This window comes from Camelus dromedarius, chromosome 27, assembly GCF_036321535.1.
Source record: "Camelus dromedarius isolate mCamDro1 chromosome 27, mCamDro1.pat, whole genome shotgun sequence".
Taxonomy (NCBI): domain Eukaryota; kingdom Metazoa; phylum Chordata; class Mammalia; order Artiodactyla; family Camelidae; genus Camelus; species Camelus dromedarius.
The window spans coordinates 11,169,381-11,193,289 of record NC_087462.1 but is presented as its reverse complement, the minus strand read 5'-3'; the positions used below and the strand labels follow the sequence as shown (position 1 = coordinate 11,193,289).

Genomic DNA, 23,909 nt, shown 5'->3' with positions numbered 1-23,909 from the left:
GTAATGCTATGGCTGTGTCTTCCTTACTGGCCCTGTGATAGGAAATGAAGTTTTCATTCATTCATTCAGCAAGTACTTATTGTTTGGACCACGTACTTCTTAGTTAACAAAAGACCAGGCAAAGGCAGGGGCACCCAGCCCAGGACCTCAGAGAACCCTAAGACAGCTCACTGCCTTCAGACAATGCTCTGGGCTGCAGGACAAGGGATGGTCACTCACCCCACTGGGCTGCAGGTAAGACATTTTCCAGATGTAAAAAGTTCCATATGCAAATTATCTCAATTTTTTTTAAAGTTGTTTTTGTTTTTGTTTTTTTAACACCAATGAAGTTTGTTCATTCAGGATTACTTGACCATGCCCCTGTTTTCTTGCTATATCCAGATAAAAGCTGAAACCTCACAAATCAACACCCAACCTTTGTCACACAGTTTGCTCAGCTCAGCAGACAAGTCTGAGCAGCCAGTTCTCACCCCGGGCAGCTGTGACACTGTCAGAAGGGTATACAACCTTTGGAAAGTCACCAGCCGGCTGGCCTGTAAGAGGAAGCAGCTAACCAACCCTATAGCTCTCTGAGCTGTCTCCATGTTCTAAGATGTCTCTTCAGTTCTATGTTCTTTCCCACGTAGGCAGCCCTGGCCCAAAACATCACTGGCCAGGCCCTGATAATAACAGACAAAATCCCACCTGGGGTTAGGTTCTGCCCTGCTGGGTCCCGAAAGCCCTGGACAGAGTCTCTATTTGTGAGTCCTAAGCAGTGTGAGGATAGCTCAGTAAGGGCAATCAACTCCAAGCACTGGTACCAGGGCCCTGCACCACTTATTGGTGGTTAAGGATAAATTCTAACCACTACCATCAGCACTGGGAAATCACAGGAATAGCCAGAGGGCAAAGGCCACCTGGCCAGGATTATCCTCTGCCCCTGATCCTCACAGAGTATGACTCATCCTACTTGGGTCTGGGCTTTTCAAGCAACCCCTGAGAAGCGAAGAAAGAGCAAATGGCTATCCTGGAAGAGGCAGGGCCTGGGCAGCCCCATGGAGATAGCCCACCGGGCAATGCCAGAGAGACATGCCTTCCTCCTTCTCCTCTAGGAGGCGGCCATCAGTTTTTGAAGCAGCACTCCATTTCAAATGTCCAAGGGCCTGAATGAGGCCTTCTGGCAAGTCAGTGCCTCCATTCCACAAATGCCAGACCCTAAGCACTCACCTGGCTTCTGAGCACAGGACGATGGTCCTACCAACCGGCCATGGTGGGCACTAAGTCAAAAGGCAACTTCTGTCAACGTGCTGGCCAACCTAAAGCAAAGGACAGAGGAAGAAACACTGAGTTTGCAAGGAAAATTTCTGGAACATATCAGCAATTTTAAATGTCTCCAATCCCTGGAATTACACAGCCAATTTCTAGACTTCAACCAGAACTATGCCTCTGCTACCTTCCACAGGAGGGCAAGCTGGAGAAATCAATTTCTATCAGTCTCTGGCATATAACCCAATAAAATGTGCTAACCAATAAATTACTAACATGCTAGACACTAAAGATCCCATCTTTAGTAATATGGATGGAGACAAGAGGTAGTACACAAGCACATGCCAACATACTGAACACACAGAAAATGATCCAAGGTTTTGACTATAACAGTAATGACACATGATAGAAATAAAAATACTAGCTTTTAATAGATGTTCACTAGTTAGTTCTGGGTACTATGCTAAAACTCAGTATTTCTCTGAATCCCCAGGACAATCTTAGGGGTAAGTTATACAATCATCTCCCTTTTATAGATAAGGGACCTAACACATCTGATATTTGGGAACTTGCCCAGGGTCACCCAGGTCTTCCTCTCTAGATATGATCTCTCTCCTTCCCAGTGCCTACTCCCTGACACAGACCCCAAGGAAACCACCCACCATTTCAGGCAGTACTGGGTTTGTCCTCAAGAAGCTGAGGGCATGAGGTGCTGGGAACAAGCAAACTTCACCTCTCACATGGAGGCAGGTTCACTGTTGCAGGGCAATTGGAAGTTTCACCACAGGATCATCTCCAAAGGGCTTACACTGCCCAGGGAGGAAGGGGCTGCCTGTTTCACAGATAGGAAAACTAAGGCTCAAGAATGTTCAGGAACTCTCCCAAGGTCACAGAGAAAGTATGGCCCTAGGAACTCCCCTCCTTTATGATGTCAGATGTCCAGGGCTCTGGGCACAGAGGCTGAATCTAGCAAACTAGCCAAATCTCAGGTGCCCAGGCAGTTCTGTCAGTTGTAGCTTGCCGAACATTGTCAATATCACCTCTGTTGTCATTCTTTGCATCCACATGACTACCAGGAGGTTGCTCTGATATGAAACCTTTATTTTTAAACTGGGTTCACAGCAATTCACAGCTCATGGATGGCGAGAAACACTCTCACAGGAGAACTTGCAAAATAAGCAAGTATCAGTGAATTCTATGGAAAGACCCTTGGGCACCAAGGAACACACAGCATCGGTCCTTAGTGAGGCCCAGGGCTGGCTGGCTGCAGCCACCACCAGGGCTGCTTAGGGAGAGGGGCCCTTTCTGCCACTCTTTTTGGCCCTAGTCAGACTGGTAAACACAGTGGATGCCATTAATCCTAGTTCCTTCATACCTTCCAAGCCAAGGTTTCTCTCTGCCATAGAGGGGGAAGTCTCAGAAGCAGGGGCCCTGGGCTTTTCCAAGCACCTGCCCTCTTCAGACTCAAGGTCAATACACAAAAATCAACAGTATGTCTACACACTGACAACAAACAACCAAAACTCAAAGCTTTTTAAAAAAAATCTATTAATACTAGCATAAATGAGACATACTTAAGGATAAATTTGACTTTAAAAAGATGTGCAAGACCTATAACCTGAAACTACAGTAAGGTATCATTAGGAGAAATGAAACAAAACCTAAATAAATAGAGGACCTTCCCATGGGTCAGAAGGTGTCAATTCTCCCATAACTTGATCCAGAGTCAAAGCCCCAATCAAAAATTATAAGGATGCTTTTTTGCAGGAAAAAAATTATAAATTCCAAAATTTATAAGGAAATGCATAGGACCTAGTACAGTGAAACACCGAAAAACAGAAACAAATCTGGAAGACAACACAACCTGATTTCAAGACATACCATAAAGTTACAGTAACCAATAGAGTGTAATACGGACATAAAGACAGACAAGTAGATAGATGAACAAAATACACCCATGCACATGTGGACAAATGATTTTTGACAAAGAGCCAAGTACCCTAACTCAGTGAGACCATAAGACATACATTTCCCTAAAGGGTTAATTTAACCCTGCGAGGAGGAAGGTCACCTTAATCTGCTATCATAATGCACACAGTGCATCATGGGACAGAATATAACATGCAAGTTCTAAGGTCACCTGAGACTTTTAAGCTTCACCATAGCTTTACCCATCTCAGCTCATGGCAAATCCAGTCTTCCAAGATACTCAAATTAAAATCTGGAGTTGCGTTCTTGATCGGACTACCCATCACTCAATCCATCAGGAAATCTGACTGATTTTGCCAAACATATCTGGGGTCCAACCACCTCTCACACCTCCACTAGCCACATTACCCTCCCCTCCTTGGTAGGAAAAGGTCTGCAAACTGGACCCCCTGCTTTCACTCCTCAGCTCAAAACCCTCCAAAGGCCCTATGTTCACTCAGAGTGAAGCCCTATCCTCTCCTAGCCCCAGAGGCCTGTCCACTCTCCTCCAGCCACGCTGGCCTCAACATGGCCAGGCCTCCAACACACCAGGCACCCTCCATTCCTGGGGTCCTTTTATATTTTCAACAAAATCCCAGATACTTCATGATTTTATCAATTCTTCAATTTGTATCCCAAGTTGAAAATGACCTTTGAAAACATAACTACCATATGATAATCCCTAAGTGTCAACAAACGCCTAGTCCATATTCAGCTTCACAGTTTCTCAGAAATGTCTGTATACTGCCTGCTCTACCAGTAGTTGCTAGAGCATTTGTGCTAGCTGCACCCTCTTCCTCCATCACCCTGCCCCTGATGGCTAACTCCTCCGTGTACCTCCAAATCACTGCTCAAATGTCTCCCTCGAAGAGGCCCACCCTGCTCACCCTGCCCCCTTCATCCTCACGGCCCTGGCCCTTTCCCAAACTCCACACAACACAGCTACTATATCTATGGACTTTCTTACCTGGCAAGAACATAAATGCCACAAGGAAAGTGGTGTCTGTCTGCCTGGTGCCTAATTTTATTTCAAGCACCTACAACACTGTCTGACACATACTGGTGCTCAATAAATATTTATGGAATGAATGAACAGAGATGGTTAAACATCGAGGGAGAAAGAACCAATCTGAGGAGCTCACACAGCAGCAGCCCCTCAATACAATTAGTGCAAAATTCACAAAGGAACAGAAACCAAGCAGAGACCACTTAGCACCATCAGAACTGGGCGTATTTCTCTAAAACTATAATCACTATTCACTGATATATCATTTGGGCTGTTTTGCCATTACCCTGCACTGGTTGGGTTTAGAGAGCTTTTACTGTTTTTATTTCCAACCCATACATTTAAAACAGTATCAAGTAACCCTTAAGTACACAATTACCAACTCATAAGAGACTCTTCCGCTCCCTTGATAAATCATTATGGTTTGGCTTTGACCCTGCACCTGGGTACTCTACTTACATGCGCACACACACAACACCCCGCGTCTGCATCCTACCCAAACATAAGAATTTCCAATCTGAGGGATATCATGCTTGGTGAGAAGGCAGTGATTAGTGATTTACATGAAATCAAGTCACTGCACTTTGGGCAACAGAAGTCCATTGTTGCCATTTCACCCTCCCCAGCTCAGACAAGTGAGGCTGGCTCCCTTTTTAACTTGAGGAGAGGAGCCCCTGGCCAGACACTGGCTGCTGTCTAGGGAGCTCCAGTTCCACAGAGACGCTCAAGTTGCAGTGCTCATGGCCAGCCCAGAGACAGCTCTCAGGGGTCATGGGCACCTGATAGGGAAACCCGGGCTCTCCAAGGTGCCCAACCCCAGAGGGCCCCATCATCCCTTCTGAGGCCTGGCCCCATGGAAGCTGCACACCTCTGGTCTCCTCCTATCAGTCTGCACTCATCAAACACTTGCCCTGTTCTTAAAATTCTTCAATTGCATCTGCCCCCAAATATTTACTACACTGGCTCCAATCCAGTCCTGGGAACAAGACATTAAGCCAAAAAACTCCAAGGTGAAACCCAACAATACCATTCACCTTCTCCCACCCCTAGGTTCACAAAGTCCACATGTTCCACACAAAATGAGCACCCCCTAAAAACAGCCACCCTAGACCTTCTCTGCCAACAGTCTTAGCAACTGTACTGCTAATTGTCAAGGAGAGAAATTCCCTAGCCAGCCCAATCATCAGAAAGTGAGAAACTGAGGTAGGGCAAGAGTGGATTATCTCAAGGAAGCCCCAAGGTGACACTGTTCCAACATGTACTTCCTGGTGAGGGAAGGATTAACTTGGGCCAGAGTTTATTCCCTATTTCAGGGGTCAGCAAACTACTGCCCGGGCCTGCTCTGGTGAATGGTTTTCCTGAGATACAGCCATGCCAACTTAAGTATGCACTGGCTGCTTTCACCTACAGGGCAGGGCTGATTAGTAACGACAAAGACCATACGGCCCCAAAGTCAAAAATACTGGCTACCTAATTTGTGGCCCTAACAGGCTGTGCTGAGCATTAGAGGACAGAGGTGACTCAGGCACAGCAGCAGGCCTGAGACAACAAGTCAAAGCAGAGGGACAGCAAAGAGATGCTCTGGCTACACGTCAGCCCCTGGGGACCAAGCAGTACCTGCTCTCCCCAAGGCACGGGGCCTCATTAACCCTATATTCCCCACAGAGTGAGGGAGAGCATGACTAGGCAGACGAGAGAAGCAAAGAACCAGCCCCACAAGGGCCAAGGAGCTGGCAGTGAGGCCGGCTGCACGAGCCTATTTTGGCAACCAGAGGTGGTTGGTTTCCACTGTCAAGGCAAAGCTTCTACTGGGGTAACAACCCAGTATGTGCTCTCCAGGCCTCTGGTCTGTCCCTACCTGTGCTGCCTCAGCCACGGTAACCATGGTCTCACTAGGTAACCATGGCCTCACCAAGGGACTGACTTGTCCACTCCCCACACTGTGCCAATGCAGCTGTTCCTAAAGCTCCTTAACCCTCCGCCCCTGCAATGCTCCCAACACCTCACCATGAACTTTAACGCTGTCTGTTAAGGTTAAGGCCCAAGTGACCCTATGAAGTCATCTAGTATGCACATATGTATGTACACACACAGCATGCTCCTGGCTCCAACCACACTGGCCTTGTTTTGATTCGTCATACCTACCATATCTGCCTGCCTCCACCACTGGGCCTTTGCACATGCTGTTCTCACCACCAGGAAAGTCCTTCCTTTCCCCTACTCATCTTTCAGACTCAAAACATGTTACTCAGGTACCCTCTCCCCTTCCATCCCTGAAGACTACAGCCCCATCACTTGGAATAGCTTATCCTGACATTTGACATTAAGCATCCCACTAGGTTCTCTCCCCCAAACTACTACACTCCATAAGAGAAAGGGCTCTTGTTCACCTCCTTATCCAAGGCCCAACGAGGCATGGAGGAAGAAATGGCAAAATGGCATCCTCTGTGAGTTATAAATACTCAGCCACTATGTTTACACCATCAACGACGCAAAAACATCACAATATAAACTCTATCCTTAATCAGAATATCAAGTCAACATCAGAAAGAAGCAACATGGAGACAGGCAAGGCCACAGCATCATCACAGCCCGTTTCAGGAGGGGGGACAGAACTTATAAGCAGGGAGCTCTCCCCACCTCCCTCACACAGATGTTTGGAGAAAGGTGCTTGGAGGGTCCCACAAGCCTCAATGGCCTTGTATCTGGAAGCACCTCCCCTGTCACCGCTGAGTAGTGTGAGCTACCGCAGCACCCATTTACCCACACCCTGCGCTCCCCTCCCTTTCCTACTGCCAAGATCCCATATCCCTCCCTCCCTAAAAAACCCAGCAACAATCCTTCCAGCAGATCCCTGCCCTCTTGAAGATTCAACTCCACTACATCCCTCCTCTCTCCTGAACATTCCAGGCATCCCTTTCTTTCACACCACCAGACCATCCTGACGATGCTGATGAGCAAGTCCCACGATGAATCCCACACCACCACCTGCCCTCCTGATAGTTCAACAGTCCATCCAGCCTGCGGCCAAATCCAGCCGTGGGAGCCCACCCAGCCCCTCAGGCCTCGAGACCATCCCAAGTACAAAGTGATAGGCTCTGGCTCCAGGCAGGCTCTCAAACAGAAGCAACTAGTTCTTACTTTTACTAATGTGATTAATGTTGTTCCTCAAAATATTCTGACTCCTTATAAACGAGGTTCCTTTCAGCGTTTCCATACTCGCTCACCAGCAGCTGCCCAGGCAGTCCACTTGGCAGTTCAAAACTTCAGATAAACCATATTTACAATGCCCAGAAATCACATGTCCACATCTAGACAAGTCTGAGACTTTGGTACGTGTTTGAAGTGGTTAGCACTTGGGCATTAGGATATTAAAGGACACCCTGAAGAAAATGTCACAAGAACAAAAGAGGAAATAATTTGTCTTAGTAACAAGCACCTACAAACTGATGTCTCCCCTCTGTGTATATCCTCCAATATGCATCGTATTAAGGGAATTCTCTAACAACGAGCCACAGGAGAACAAGGAATACCTGCGATCTCTGTGCTAAGCACTGCAGCAAAGAAGACCCCAAATGTTCCTGGACACCGCTCTCCCAAAATCCCCTGTAGACCCCAGTTCTGTGTCACCCTACCAAATGGAGGAAGTGCATCCAGGCCCCATCCCTGGGAACCAAAGAACACCCACGGAATCATGCTCCCAAGATGATGTTACAATGAGCCTTCTAGAACCATACTTTTTTTTTTAAATCCCCTAGTACCTGGCATAAGGTAGACAAAATGTGAGTTTTTGTTCCTTTCTTCCTAGGCTTAACTCTTGGAGGGTAACTCCTGTAAGGATGAAGGGTATTTCTGAATTCAGAAAGGTTTCCTTTTTTAATGTGGTAAAATAGATATAACATAAAATTTACTGTCTTAGCCATTTTTAAATGTACAGTTCAGCAGTGATATGTACATTCACACTTTAGTGTAACCATCACCATCCATCTCCAGAACTCTTTCACCTTGCAAAATGGAAACTGTCCCCATTAAACACTAACTCTCCATTTTCCCCACTCTCCCACCCCTGGCAACCACCATCCTACTTTCTGTTCTCTCTCTATGAATCTGACTACTCCAGGTGTCTCATGTAAGTAGAATCATGCACTATTTGTCCTCTTCTGTCTGGCTTATTTCACTCAGCATAATGTCTCTTCAAGGCAGAACAAATCATTTTATAACCTTTTGGGGCCTAAGTGTGTACAGAACAAATCCCATAGGCCCGGTATACCCACAGCCAAAATATGGCTGTAGAGCCCTGCTTCCCAGACCAGCCATGTCCCTGACATGCTCCACTATCAACTACTCCTTTCCTCCACTCCCCACATAAACTGCACAAAAAGGTACTGGAAAGACTTAGAACAGTGAGATGAAAGCGGCATCTAATACCTCAGATGGACTTCAAGTACGCCTGTCTCACCCCAGCTCTTACCTCCCAAAGCACTCTGTCTCCCCAGGACATACCCGTTCCAGCCCCATCTCACAGCATGAACCAAGGGAGTCAAGAAATGCCTGTCAGATGAATGACAAAGATGACTAGCTCATCTTGGGCACAATCTTTTCCTGTAAGTGGAACCCAGAGATATCACAGCACAACCCAAACCTACACCCTGGAGCAGTTGAGAGCTAGACTTAAGAAACTTTGCACAGGCCTACCGGGAGTATGAGCCCTGAGTTCCAAACAGGTCAAACTCTAGACAAGGGAGACACAGACAACTAGTCCAAACAGTGCACCCACCAATCAACATAACTGAAGAGGAAAGCACTGCATCTCCCCCATCAAGGTGTGAGCACCAAGCCCACCTATGTTGTGAGGCAGAGCCAGGCCCAGGGGAGTCACCACACTGGCCAAGTCAGTGGACGCTGTGTAGAAAACTAGTAACACCAAGTGATCCCACATGAGGCACCCAACTCACACAGAGGGAGGGCATTTCATTGCCAATCATTTCAGATAGGTACACCCAGAGCACCCCAACTGCCACTTTGGTTAACTGCTCCAGAATAAGGAGAGGGGTGAAAATGATTTTCTGGGGTTCTCTACATAGTTTGGCTTGGGAAGCAGTCAGTCTCCTTTCCAAACAGACATGTCCCTGTGTGACCTGTGACTGCAAAATATGCAGGGTCCTCCTGAGAGGATTAACAAGGAGGGAGGGAAGTTTGAGGGGGCAACTGAGTCTCCAGGACCAGTTAGAACAGAAAAACTTTAGAGTGAGGATCACAAAAAGCCCCAACTGCAGAAGACCTCCATTGTAGCAGGAGGCCTGAACAGGAGGTTCCCACAGCAGTGGGCCTCGTTTTCAACAAGGCACCATCCAAGGCAGCCTCCATGTCACACAGCATCTCAATCAGCTGTATTAGCTGTATTAGCTATATTCACATTTATTTTCACGTCAAGAAATAAAACCTCCAGCCATTCTATTCTGGCAAGTTTTGAGTTTCTTTTTTAAAAAGCAACACCTTATGTATCACACAGGCAATCTCCTGGAAAGGCAAGAATCCTTTCACCAATGGACAGGGTGTCCTCCAGCCCTGGCCACAGGTGCCACGTGCTGCCTCAACCCAAGTCCAGTGGCCGTGGGCTCGTGTGTGCTGGGAAGGTGGAAGCAAAGCCACGAGCTGAGCACCATCTCCATGCCAAGAAGAGAGACCCCAACTCTCTGTGATGGCACAGGCACCAACCCTGATCTGCATATTCCTGGAAGGGCAAAGACCAGCAAATTATCCCAAGTCTCTCTGAGGAGCAACATGAAAGCCGTACTCTGAGCCCAGTTTACTTCTTCACCATCCATCTTCAAACAGGTGGTCCTGGCAAACAAGAAGCTAAATCCAGTGCAATCTGGTAACCTAGGGCAGGTGCTCCCCACAAGTTTAAGAATCAGTATCTTACTTTCCAGAACTGGAATAAAAAAGAGTAAACGTGCTATTGTTCAAGAGCACTGAGGGAGCAGCAGGAGCAGCGTTCGGTGCTGGCTCCACAGTATACAAATGAAGACCTACCTGGGCTAAAGGAAAAACCTTGGGGAGGGGGGCGCAGGTATATATAGCTCAAGTGGTAGAGTGCATGCTTAGCATGTATGAGGTCGTGGGTTCAATTCTCAGTACCTCCTCCAAAAATAAATAAATCTAATTACCTTCCCCGCCACAAAAATAAACAAACAAACAAATAAATAAATAATTTAAAGGAAAAAGCTTCATGGTTCTGAAATTCAAACAAACTCTACCTATAGCAGTTCACATAGCTTATCCCTGTAAGGTCCAAGATAAGACATTTTGGTCCGGGAGCAGCAGGTAGGATGGGCAGAAATATCATCAAAGAAATGTAAACTGGGCAGACCCACACAGCCAGGGGGGAGATCTCCAGTTTTCATCTCCAAACCCCACTCCTCACCTCTGCCCAGAAGAGTCCCTGTGGCACTTGGGTACTTCCTAGGAGGCAAGGCTACTGCTTGCTCATTGCTGAGGAAAGCACCCACCAGCAGTCCCACTGAAGCTGGACAGACCTGGAGCCTCAGGTGGCCTCTGCCATCTTGATCCTCCAGGCTGGCAACAGGACACTGGGAAGGAGTGACCAAGGTCTACATAAGCTGGTAGTTTCCAGAACACCAAAGGGTCCGCCTAGATCCAAATCCAGGGCAGCTAGTAAGTATCCAGGCAAGTGGCAAGGTCAGTGTCATCCACCTACAAAACTTCCAGATGCCCCCAAGCTGAATTTTGGACAGGAGGGAGGCCTTGGTAGAATTCTAGAAATCCAATCTAATGCTAGGTCTTCAAATACAAAACAACCTACAATCATCTGAGCAACCAAGCTTCCTTAAGAGGCAGAATTCAGTTTCTTTGACTGTCTATCAGAGGCCAGGTCAAACAGTCAAAATCAATTGGTAACTTCTGAGACGTGACTAGAGCAATGGTGCAGCACTGATGGCCAGACTGAGGCCACGTGTTCAGCCCAGGAGTCCGAAGGCCTCACAGCAATGTCCAGGCCAATAAGCCAGCTCCCAGCCCCAGAAGCTTCATCACTGCCACAAACTCTGATGATGTATCACAACCATCACAAAAACTGTGTGACTGACTAAAATGCTGCGAAAGTTCTAAGGAAGAAACCGCAACAATGGCCACATCTATCTTAAATCATGGCCTGCACTATGCAAGCCAATTAAGAGCAAATTGAGAAAGGACATGAAAAGAGGCCACATCTCCTTGACAATGTGTCCAACAATAAAAGTATGATCAGAGGATGTCAGGAATAGAGTGGCTCCTCAGGGAGGGCTTCAGAGAACTGTCAAACTGTTCTCACTGCCCTCAGCCCTTATAGGGCAGACTGAGCCCAGGATGGAAGAAGCAGAGCCTCCCCAAAGTCTCAGAAGAGGCAGGGAAGAGGGGAGGGTAGGCTATACCCGGCTTCTCTAGGCCATCAGAGCTTCCCAGCAGCCTGCATGAACATTTCCCATCATTTATCCTCACACTGGGGAGAGGAAGTACTGGGCAGACACAGAGCCTTGCTGGCTGGGAAGAGTTCTGCTCAACTGGGCCAAAGAGCCAGCATCTAGGGAGTAAGCAGGAAGGAAACTGTTCTAGGGGGTCAGACACCTGGAGAAGCCCGCTCCAAGAGGAGAGAAACAGCAAAGGCCAAACTCCCAACCCCCACTGCAGCTTTAGAAAAGTGAAGGGCCTGCCTCCTGGGGTGCAATGGCAAAGAGACCAGAATTTCTAAATATGCTTGGCTGCTGCTGCCTTGAGTCGGAGTTTTCCTTGCTGATAAGAGAGTCCAGTACTAAAACTGATGTGCCTTGAGAAAATTCAGAGAGGCTTCAAGATGGCAGAATAGAAGTATGGGAGCTCACCCTCTCCCACAAATATATCAAAAATACATCTACAAGTGGACCAATTCTCACAGAACACCTACTGAACTCTGGCAAAAGATCTTGTACAAGCGGAGCTATAAGAAAAATCTTCACCAAACCAGATAAGAAGAGAAAAAAGATAATATGGAAGGGACCTGCACCCATGGGAGGAAGTGGTGAAAGAGAAAAAGTGCCCTCACCCTGGGGAGCCCCCTCTCCAGTTGAGAGGTCAGCTGAGACACAAGAGGAGGGAAAAGAAAAAAAAAAAAAAAAAGACTGATGTGGCCGTGAGGTGCAATGAAAATGTCACATGAATCTCTGCCTTAAAATAAGGTCTGAAGAAATCTGCAAGGACCACACAGGCTTGTGCTGTGCCCTCAGTGGGACTTTGCCTGTACCTGAGCATCAAGCCCAGAGTAAGCCAGGGGCCCCACAAAAGGAAGGACTCTGCCACACAAAGCCCATGTTCATCACGGACTGAAATGTCTTTCCTTCATTTGCACACACCAGAGTGGTTGTGTCAGGCTCAACTCCAGCCACTAGGTCCCGCACACACACGCAAGCACATACAGAGCCATCACACACGTGCACATGCACAAGCCCATGTGCACACACCAGGCTAGCATGCACTTTGTCCTCAAGGCAAATGTGCACTTCCACTGTCAGTTGTTGAGAAAGCAGACCACACATCCCAGAGAAATACTGTCTTAAGTGGGGTCAGGTTCTCAAGCAGCCCACAAAGTCCACCTCATCCCAATATCCTCAAAGCACAGTCCTGCCAGTACAAGCCAAAGCAAGCAGGACACCTCCTGGGAAGTCACCTCATATCCCAGGTTACCAGCCCTCTCTGCAAGGAAGCCGCAAGGCCAGCACAGGCCAAAAGGGGCAAGGAAGGAGAAAGAGGGGCAATGCCACAGGGGCAAGGGTGGGGGCATTCACTCACCCGGCCTTTACTGGGCCAGCCTTGCAGGGGACCCTCTGGCCTTCTCTAAGGCCCACCCTCCTGCCATGTTCTATCTCCAGCTGCCTCATACAGACCCAGGTCCTACCCAACCACCCAGCACCAAGATCCAGCCTGAGACCCAGGCCCCATAGGTCTGTCCCCAAGACCCGTGACACTACTGCTAGGGTGAGGGTTCAGGTTCAGGACTCCTTGTCAGTGTTTATCAGGCTTTGGTAGAACAGGGAGGGGAGGGCCTTACTCTTGAGAAAGCTCGTCAGAGGGGTGGTTACAGCTCAGTAAGTAGAGTGCCTGCTTGGCATGCAGGCCTGGGTTCAAACCCCAGTACCTTCATTAAAAAAAAAGTAAATAAATAAATAGATGAACATAATCTCATCTCCACAAAAAAAGCTACTGCTAGGCACACAGATTCAAACCACCACAGAAAAGACTACTGACAATATCAGGAACATCCAGAGAATCATCTTTAACACACTGACAAGAGATTTTGTTACTAAAGGAGGGAAAGAAAAGTGCAACAGTGGCTAACAATTACTGAGTTCTTCATTTGGTGCCAAGTGTAGTGCCAGTACTTTACATGCTTGGTTTCATTTAATCCTTATGACCACAGAATGAGGTGCTACCAATGCTACCCACACTTCACACGGGGTACTACTATTCCCACTCACACTTCACACAGAGACTGCCACTGATGCCCACACTTGACAGATGAGAAAACTGAGGCTGAGAGAAGTCAAGGTGATTGGCCAGGGTCACAGGGTTAAGAAGTTAAATGGGGATCCAGACCCAGATAAGCCATCTCCCAGGCCCAGGCTCAAATCTGAACTAACACACCTTCCAGGACAACCTGACTCTGAAACCATCCTAAGGCTGGATCTTTCCAAAGACTCTGGAAAAACTTCCTAAAGCAAAGAGCAGCACACCCTCGATTCCTCTTCTAAGAGTACACTAAAACTTAGGCCTTTACTGAATTGCTGGAAACTTCCTGGAGGAGTGACCCTTGTTGTGCAAACCCTTTTCCCACGGACGAAACAGCAAATTCCATGACTCGTGTGCATCTTAACATTCTGTAAAAGACGCTAAAACCCTCAGAGGTTGACAAAGCACGTATTTCTGAGCCCCTAACTTGGAAGGGTACAAGCCAAGAGAAGGGGCTTAAAGGACCTGATCAACACAGCCAGCAGGGGGAAGTGGGGTGGGTAGATAAACTGGGAGTCTAGGATTAGCAGATACAAACTACTGTATATAAAATAGATAAACAAGGTCCTAATGTATAACACAGGGAACTACATTCAATACCTTGTAATAACCTATAATGAAAAAGAATATATATGTATAACTGAATCACTATGTTGTACACCAGAAACACAACACTGTAAATCAACAAAACTTCAATTAAACAAACAAACAAATAAACAAAACTGCCCCCAAGGCCAGAAAACAGGATCTTTTCATCTTCATTTCCAATGAGATGTACACACAAGCCAACCACACTCTTAGCATGCCACACAGCAAACTAGGGGTCCTTGGCAAGGAGCACATGCACAGACTTACTCTTTCCTTCCATTAGAACAGCAGAGCACTCACACATGGCGGGGAACAGAGCAGACACAGACCAGTGGGAAGAAGACAGATCCCCTGGCCATTGACACAGCCAAGAAGAGTGTAAGAACAGCGGAAGACACAAGGCCCAGGGGACGTGGAGCTTGGGGGACAGCCCAGGCCCTATAGGGATGGCTTCCTAAGGTGGGTAGTGGGCAGAGCATGTGCTGGCCCTCCCAGCTCTACATTATGAGGCACCAAGCTGCTGCCATCACCTAACTCACCTGATTCCTCGCTCCCACCCCTGGCTTCAAAATCAGGACCCTGATGATGTCTTGGTCATCACCAGGCAGATGTTACTCTCAGACCCAAGTCATTTTTTTTCCCAAGTACCAAATCCCCAAGGCCCCTTTCCTTCCTGTGACAACCCCTCCCTACTCTCAACACCAGTACTGTCACTCAGCAGGACACCCACTTGTCTTCTCCCTGAATTCTGCCAGAAGAGCCAGGATCTGAAAACATTTGAGCAATGCATGAAGTAGGGAAACTTTCTCAAACTAGGAAGCAGCAGCTGTTGGAATAATTCATGTGGATGTTTCAGAGAGGCATCATAATCACTCTAGGTCTGTCTGAAAAAGTGTCCAAAACCTCAAGCTGGAAAATCCTCAGAATCTAGAAAATGTTGGTTACCAACCAGCTCCCAGGACACAGAAATTACATCGAGCCTCTTCCTGGTCCCTCTAATTGCCACAAAGCTCCTTCTCAGGCTAAGTTAAGGGCTATGTCCCTCTAATTTCCATCCATTTGTTACTACTTCATTCTTGTTCCAGAGCAGACCAAATTCATATATGAGATAGTCCCTCAGATATTTATTCTTTTGCCTGTTATTTATCAAACTTCCATCTAACACAAAGCACTATTAGTTTGGGGAAGAGGAAACACAAGGACAAATCAAGTTCTGCACCCAGCCTCCAGAGCCAGCTGAGATGTGCCAGGATCAAAGACATACCCCTCCAGTTCATGAGGGTCCTAGGTCCTGATGGTCACATAGGACCTCCACACCTCAACCCACTGTGTTCTCCCAGCCCAGGGAAACAGGGAGTAGCCATCAAGGGCCACAGGTTAGGCTATCTGACCAATACTCCCATTCTCCCAGGCAGTAGACACATCTCAGACCACCCTCTCCACGACTCAGCTCATCTCACCTTTGCTCAAACTCAGCATCCCTAAAACCAAAGACCCACTATCTCAGGACCTGTGTCACCTTCCAGTCCTCACTCAGCTGCCACCTCTCAGACATATTCCTGCCTACCCGTCCTCTTTCCCAGGGCATCTTGCCCTGTCTCGTGGTAAGACCCCCAAGGATAGGAATAGGCCATCTCACCCATCACCAGAACCCAGGGGCACAGCACAGGCCCAGCAGGGAAAGGACCCCAGTTGTTGGATAGACAGATGTCTTGTCCTCAGCCCTTGGTATCCAGTTAATCACCACCCAATCTCCACACACAGTGTCTCTGGCACCTGTCCCTGCCTTTCATTCCCTACCAGGCTAATTCAAGGCCATATTAGTTCATGCCTCCCTCTTATCAATGACCCTTTTACCTCACCGGCTTCCCTGACCAATTCAAACAGACATTCTCCTCCTCACTAATGTTGAGGGCTCTCCATGCTTTTAGGATGAGGTGTAAAGAGTCTTCCATTTAAGGTCATCAACAATAATCATTCCTCAACCTTATTTTCCACTAAGACTTTCCATAAACCCTGAGGTCCAGGAAGTTGATCCGCCAACTCCATCCCTTACTGACACTCCGGTGCAGGGAACTCCTTGTGAACAGTTTAGTCCAGCACGACAAACCTTCTTCACAGAATCTATGAACCCAAGACCAAGAAAAATCATCTCAGAATAGTGTGCATGGAGGGCACAAATCAGATGCCCCATCTTTCTCATGTCATGGCATGTAACAAAAATTATATTTGTACAACGCACTTCAGTTAAAATGAGGGCTACTCAAAGCCTGAGGAGCTGGCCTGGAGCTGGGACCACCTGGTCACAAGGACTTCTCTACATCCCTGCCACTCATCTCAGCCAGTTGGCTCAGAAGCTCTGCTTAGAGAATCACACAGCCAGCGTCTCCTACTCTGGTCATTCCATTGTGCGGTAATGAGAAGCCTGTGCTGCATTTCACTCCATGTGGCATCTATTGAGTAGTTTCTGCTCTTAAACATCAATGGGAGATAAACAACAAGTTCATACTGTACAGCACAAGGACCTATATTCAATATCTTACAGTAACTTATGGTGAAAAAGAATATGAGAACAAATGTATGTTCATGTATGACTGAAACGTTATGCTGCACACCAGAAATTGACACAACATTGTAAACTGCCTATACTTCTATAAAAATATTTTTTAAAAAAGTACACGCTCAGAAGATTTTTTTTTAATGTCAGTGGGTTAACTTTTTAAAATAGCTTTTTTAAAAAAAAAGCCAAAACTGGTTCAGTAGATTCAAAAGACTGGTTAAACTGATCAAAGTGACCCTAATTTTTCTAAGCAAGTTAAGTATCCTTCTCCCTTCTGCTATAAACCAAGGCAACAAAGTACACATGCTCCCACCATCTTAAACTTCACTTAAAAGGCCAGTGCATGTCTCTTATCTGCTCACCCAAAGCTGAGCACCTTCCCCAGGTGGTGACCTGTCCACTTTTGCTGCCATTTGTGGCAAGGTCACCTGATCTTACCTACAGAAAGCAAGAGGAACCTCTCCATCCTCCCTGAGAGGGTGAGTGGGTGCCTAATGGCACCAGGAGGAAAGGCCTACCGGCCAATCCTGAGCCAAGATCCCAACTCACCAATGGGCCTCCTAGAACCCCTTCTCCACTCCCAACCCCCAATACTGTCTCTTCCAAAAACATGTTCAATTCCTCTAACCAGTTCTCTTGTGATATGGTTTAAGGACCACTTCAGCAAGCAGAACATACTCCCCTACATATAAAGAATATGTGAAAAATAACCTCCTTCAAAGCTTTTTAGCAGCTAGGTTATGCTGTTCTAGACTCACCCTTATCTGAGTGCTAAGGCCCTTCACTCTTGCCCTGAACTCTTGCACAGCTGACTATCAGAACCTGATACAGGATCTGACGTCTAGCCCATTCCACCTTATTTAATTTATACGGGTTGCTTTTTTGAATCCTGAAATGATCACCCAAAATGGTTCCCCTGAAGTTCAATAATAAGTGCCATTACTTTTTTTAATAGATGAGGAAAAGCAATTTAATGCTCTCAAAATTGAAAGCCATCACCCACTCCATTTCAGAACAGGAATTGAGTTTGGGGGGGGGGGGTTGTTTGTTTGTTTGTTTGTTTAAGGCAGCCCTGAGATTCCAGAACCAGCCCTGAGTGAAGAATTCCAGAATTCCTCACTGTGCCCTGACCCATCTTCACATTAGAAACACAACAATGACCCCAAAAGACAAGGCCCTGACAAGGAAACCTGCCAATGGACTACATAAATAAAGAGAAGAACCTAAAAACAAAAAATACTAAACTAACCAAGCCATGAAGAAATAAGAATGACAGAGATCAGACCACTCCAGGAGGGAACAGAGATCTATGTTCTCCTCCTCTGCAGGTCAACCCACAGCAGGCCACTCCTCCTCTCAGGCCTTAGTTTCCAGTTCGAAACGTCAAGATACCCCGCTCATCTTGAAGTCTGTATGCTGCACGCTGGTTTCAACAAAACAGCACACACAAGCAAGCTAGCCAGCTCCAGGTGAATGTTAAACTTATCTGCTGCCCAAGGACCAAAAATGGTTACATTTCTAACGCTCTGCCTGACAAATATAAATTGACAGTAAAGCTGCAATTACATTTCAATCTGGACTCAGTATGTTAACATCCTCGACCAAGAAAGTTTCAAAAGCAGACCAAGCAGTACCTACTACTGACACCTGAGGGTACTCTGGTGTCCTCAGACTTCAGCATCAGGAAATGTCACTTGTAAGGTTGAAAGAGACAATAAAAACTCAACAATAAAAAGTTAAAAAGTTTGGAGAGGGGAAGCAAAAGACAGATGACCCACATACAAAACTGCTGAGGTCAGCTAATTAAATAAAAGTGTTAAGGAAAACACTAATCAAACCCTCAAAATATCCCAGGGTTCCAGTGCATATAAGAGAATCCCAGGGAGGAATCTGACTCTAGAATCCTCTGAAAGAACCGCCTGCCATTGAAGGGGGTGGGCATTAACCCTTTACATGCACAATAGGAGATGAGAGAACAGAAAATGAAGCTCATGTGTTCGGTCAATAATATGCAAGTCCTGAGAACATTATAGGTCTGGGGTGACAGAACCAATTCAATCAATGCCTTCAAACCAAGAATTCAGTTTGCCTGTTCCTACTTTCCCCAAACCATTCGGCAACTGGGAAAAATGTGTTTCCTCTGAGGATGAATGAAGGTTGTAGCAGCAAAGTCTTAAGAACAGGCTGGCAGGGGGAGGGTATAGCTCAGTGGTAGAGCACATGCTTAGCATGCACCAGATCCTGGATTCAATCCCCAGTATCTCCGTTTAAAAAAATAGATAAATAAATGAATGAATGGATAAACCTATATACCTCCCCCTCCAAACAAAACAAACAAACAAAAGAACTGGCTGACAGATTGAACCTGCCCAAAATACACAAGAAAACTTAAAAATTTATTGCCACTGCTACAAAATCCCACCATACGGAAACTAAAGTGAAGATATTGGCCTGAAACCTACTCACCTCCAAGATTATGGTGAGCAGCTGCCTCTAAGGTAAGAATGTGTTGTCAAGTTTAACAGCTACTGACTCAAAGGCTAACAGCACTGAACAACTGGGATTGAAGGAAATGCTACATTGGGATTATATGTAGATTTAAGCCACAGGGTTTTTTCACTTCCTTTCTGGGATAACCTGACTGACCTTTTAAGGTCGAGATTTCCTTACAATGAGTCCTGAAGACCTCTAAATTGTTAGGCTGCGGTGCGATTTTATGATAAAGAAAATCTAGTTCCTCCATCTGAGTGATTCATTGTGTGTGACAACTGAGATGTAACACCCCAGGGGATCATCATGTAGTTGTCTACTAGGGGGAGAAGGATTTTGTCTCAGAGGTGAATGGAGGAGCAAGGGCTAGGGTACCCCTGACTACTTTCAAATATTTCCCACTTGTCCTCACAGCCATCCCATGAAGTTAAAAATACAATCCCCATCTATGGATGGGAAAGCTGAAGCCAGGTGGCCAGGCAACCCACCCAAAGCTGAAGCGCAGTAAGCTGCAGTCAATGACAAAGCCAGACCTGTCAAATTCCCAAACTGGCTAGAGAGCTGTAAGTGCAAACGTGGAAAAAGGACAAGATTTGGGCCCAGAACTTCCCATTTGTCACTGCAAGCACCATCAAGCAATACACTTCCCATCCCTGGCCAGAGTCTATTCAAGGATAAAACCAGAGGTACAGGGGACCCTCTTGGTTCTCAAAGGCGGGACCCCATGAGAGAGCTGCCTGGCAAACATATTCCCATCTTACAGATGGAGGGGCTCTCCCTGAAAGTCAGAATGTGGGGCTCAGCAAGCCCCAGGTCAGGAAAAGGGGCTGTGGCTCCTTTGCCCTGGTGAGGCATCACCAACCCAGCCATTCTGTATCTCTAGGGAGGTGCTAAGGCTGGTGGCAAAAACATTCATAGTCTGACATCAGAAAGGCTAGGGCCCAATGCCAGCTGTAGAAAAATCAGCAAAGTGATCCTGGCAAGTATTACCCTCTGTAAGGACTTCATCTTCCATCTGAAATGTGGGGAAAGGCTGTGGCTCCAAGGGACACAGAGCAGACAGTGATAGTTTCTCCCACGGAGATGCTCCACACAAGAGAAGCAGAGCAGTCATTCATGCTTTGGGGCTCTGCCTCCTCTATTCTAGTCACGATGCTACACTCACTGAACTCCAGTTTACTGAGCAGGTACACACACTAGGTGCTGTGCTATGTCACTTGCATTTATTATCTCACTCCCAACTCTGTCATTCAATGTAGACATTACTATTCCCTTTTTAGAAATGGGAAACAGAAGGCAAGGTTCACTAAGGTCAAGTCGTAAGCAAGTGGCCGGGTGGAGCTCACTCACACCCAACCTAAGGCAAAGCCAGAGCTGGCCCACAACACCACTCTAGGGACCTGCTGCCTGGGAACAGGCCCACAGCCCCACCTGGCAAACAGCAGGAGGCACTGGATGTGGAACAACCTCCCAGGCACCAGGAGGAGCTGGTTGGCCACTATAATGCAGCAGGAGTTTTTTAAGTGTGCCCAAAGGCATTACCTCATTTAGGATTAATTATGTTTGAAGGTTCAAATCAAAAGACCTGGCCAGCAAGGCGGGTCAAGTAGTGTCATGTCTAGAGATGGAATTGCAGGAGGAATGGCAAAAAGGTTCTTCAACCACAAACAAATGAAGACCTTCTCCCCAGTCCCCCGTGCTGCCTCTGCCTCCACCCTCTCTGCCCTCAGTTGCAGCTGCACCTGTCTATCTTTGAGGCCAAGCAGCCTCAAAGTCTTATAGCCTCTATCCTTCCCCCAGAGTCCTGCCTCAACTTGCTGGGAGCCCCCTTTCAGGTACAACCCATCCCCTGCCAGCACATTCTACCTTAGATGCTGGCCTCTGTTCCTTGGACAGATATCAAGTCTTCAGTCCTTTTATGTAAGGAATCCACGAACTGGGAATCAGGAGAACAGGAAAGCAAGGCCTCTGACAAACTCACCTGTGAAACAAGTACCTTTGGGAAGATAAAGAGAGAGAAAGTGGGTGCAGCACACTGAAGCTGCAAGGACCCTTTCCCACATACCCTGGAGGGTTCCCAGATGATTCCCAGTCACTTCCTAGGGCTACTTGCAGGTATTTAATTAGAGTAAGTTCCTTTGTCTTCTAAAAGACTAACCTACATTTTCATCAGACAAAAAGAGGTCACAAATACAGCCTAAAAAGCGAGGGGAGGGGCAAGAAGCCCGTGGTCTGTCTGACATTCCTCTTGACTAAAATGTCCTGGATCATGTTTGCTGGAATCCACAAGTATGCAAGATCTGTCCCCAGCTGGTACTTTTGTTTCTAATAACACCATCTCACTATTTCCACCTCACTGCCACCACTTCAGGTCCCTTGTCTTTTTTTTTTTTTTTTAACTCAACTGTCTTAACATGTTACCTTCCTAATTCAAGGCAAAGATATAGCTTTGCATAGTTAGCACCTGAAACAAGTTTCATTACCTGAAAGAATAGCAATCTGAGGCCAGATTATCTAACTCACCTCCTAAAACAGTTCAGATAACTCAAGAGCATCCATTCTAACAAACAACCACACTTAGCAGGCAGCACAATTCTGTAAGCCTCCAACTATGACACTGCCAACTCGTTCTTCTGGTTCTGCCACACTTCCCGACCTGACACTTGTTACAAGCAAATCCCAACGATGCTCTATTACCCCAGGACAACTGCTCATAAAGACCTCACCTACTCACCTATTTCATAATCTTCCTAGTTTTCTACAACGAGCATAAATTAACTCAATTATCAGGGGGAAAAAAATAAGCCTAAGGAAAATAGCCTTGTCCGTTCCATTTGATGGCACAGAAACATCCCAACTCCAAACAGGTAGTTTTGTCCAGACAATCATTTGAGTTGCCCACGCTTTCAGAGATTAGCACACCAACAGTCCTTAAATGGATTCAGGGAAATTGACACATTCAAGACCTTGCAGGTCATTCTTGATTTTCTCCCGAGAATGAAACACCAGAAAAAAATGCCAACATTTCAGAAAGGCTTCGCTACTTCCCCACTCACGTCCTTCAGGTGCATCTTTCAGTCCTCTGCTATCTAAGGTCTATGAGGTCCTAGTTATGATCCCCAACACTTCCTCACGGCACCAGTCCCTGCTTTATCCTCTTCAATGGGGTCCCACTACTCTCAAGGTAAATTCCAGACCCCCTCAGCCCTGGGGGACTGACTGCCTGTTTGTCTCTCTCTGCTTCAAATACACTAATCTTCCTTCAGTCCCAAGCACTCTCTCTGCCAGAAACGCTCTCCCTTTTCTCTTTAACCTATTTAGTTCCTACACATCCTCTGATCCCAGTTGAAGGCCCCCCTCAAGTCTTGCTCACCAGGTCACAGTGTCCTCTCTCCTTGGCCTTTGTAAGTTTCCCCAAGTTTATGAGATTAGTTATGACTTCTCTCCCACTAATCTCACAGCAAACTCCACTGAGCACCGGAGGCACAGTACTCACACTTACATTTATTGAATAAATCAATCCAGAAATCACTACTTGCAACACCAGAAATTCACAAAATAAATGATGCAAAACAAGTGAGAATTACTGAAGAATTGAGAATTGGAGTCTTTAAAATGTTTTATTACAGAAATAAACAATGTTCCTTGACTTTTAAAAAATCAGAAAATAGAGATACCAAAAAGTTTAATCAAAACACAAAAACAAATAAACAAAAACCCTACTGCTAACCCTAATCCAAAGATTTTGTTGTTGACATGTTGGTACAAATCCTTCCAGGATTTTTTCTACCAAGAGCAGCATTACTTCTTTCCTCACTATCAAAATATAAGATTGTAGGACATGCCGAATGATACTGCATTAATAGAGATGACTTGACATTAACAAAAAAATGATGTCATCTGAATGGAAATAACAATGCATCCAAATCATTAATACAGAAGCCATCCCATTCTCTACACCATATCCAAGATGAGAGGCAATCCTCTGTAAAAACAGCTTCAGAATTTTAGGGGACAAACAGAAGATGAAAGATGAAGAGTGGAGGGAGTATGTAAGAAGAGGGTCTAGTAAATCACTCTCAAAATCCCCAATCTAAACTGCTTCCTAGAAAAGGGCCAATTTTTCTGAGTTGTAGGCTATGGAAGCAAAGCAAAGGAGTGACTTTGTGGCTTGGTTCTTAAAAGTCAGCTGTTATAACTCTGCTCTCTGAGGACAAAACAGGGCTAGAAATGGTGTCACCAGGTCATTCCCCAACTCCAAGGAGAGGTGCACTGGAGCCTGGACAAGTAAATGTCCCTCTGTTTTAGGAGCCCTCAGGAAATACTCACACCTTGGGCTCGCAAACAGGAGCATTCTTGGGCTCTGTTGCCCCGCAGGGAAGACGCAAGCCCAGCTCTGCCTCTCCACTACTCAGCAATCTTGGGCAAGCAGCCTGGCCTTCAGAAGCCTCAGTTTCCTCATCTATAAAGTGGGGACTATACTTTCCCCTCCCACTGGATTGCTAGGGGCAC

At 46.5% G+C, this 23,909-nt stretch overlaps 1 protein-coding gene across 10 annotated transcripts in view; it reads right to left on the bottom strand.

The window, feature by feature from the left end:
* Positions 1–23,909, bottom strand: part of GATAD2A (GATA zinc finger domain containing 2A) — a 92,437-nt gene that overhangs the window by 54,873 nt on the left and 13,655 nt on the right. For 9 of the 10 annotated variants that reach the window (XM_064480068.1, XM_064480065.1, XM_031437724.2 and 6 more), the window contains exon 2: positions 1,207–1,295. The exons of the other annotated variant lie outside the window; for it this stretch is intronic. The gene's annotated coding sequence lies outside the window, so the exon portion shown is untranslated. The remainder of the gene's footprint in view (positions 1–1,206; positions 1,296–23,909) is intronic. 10 annotated transcript variants of the gene reach the window in all.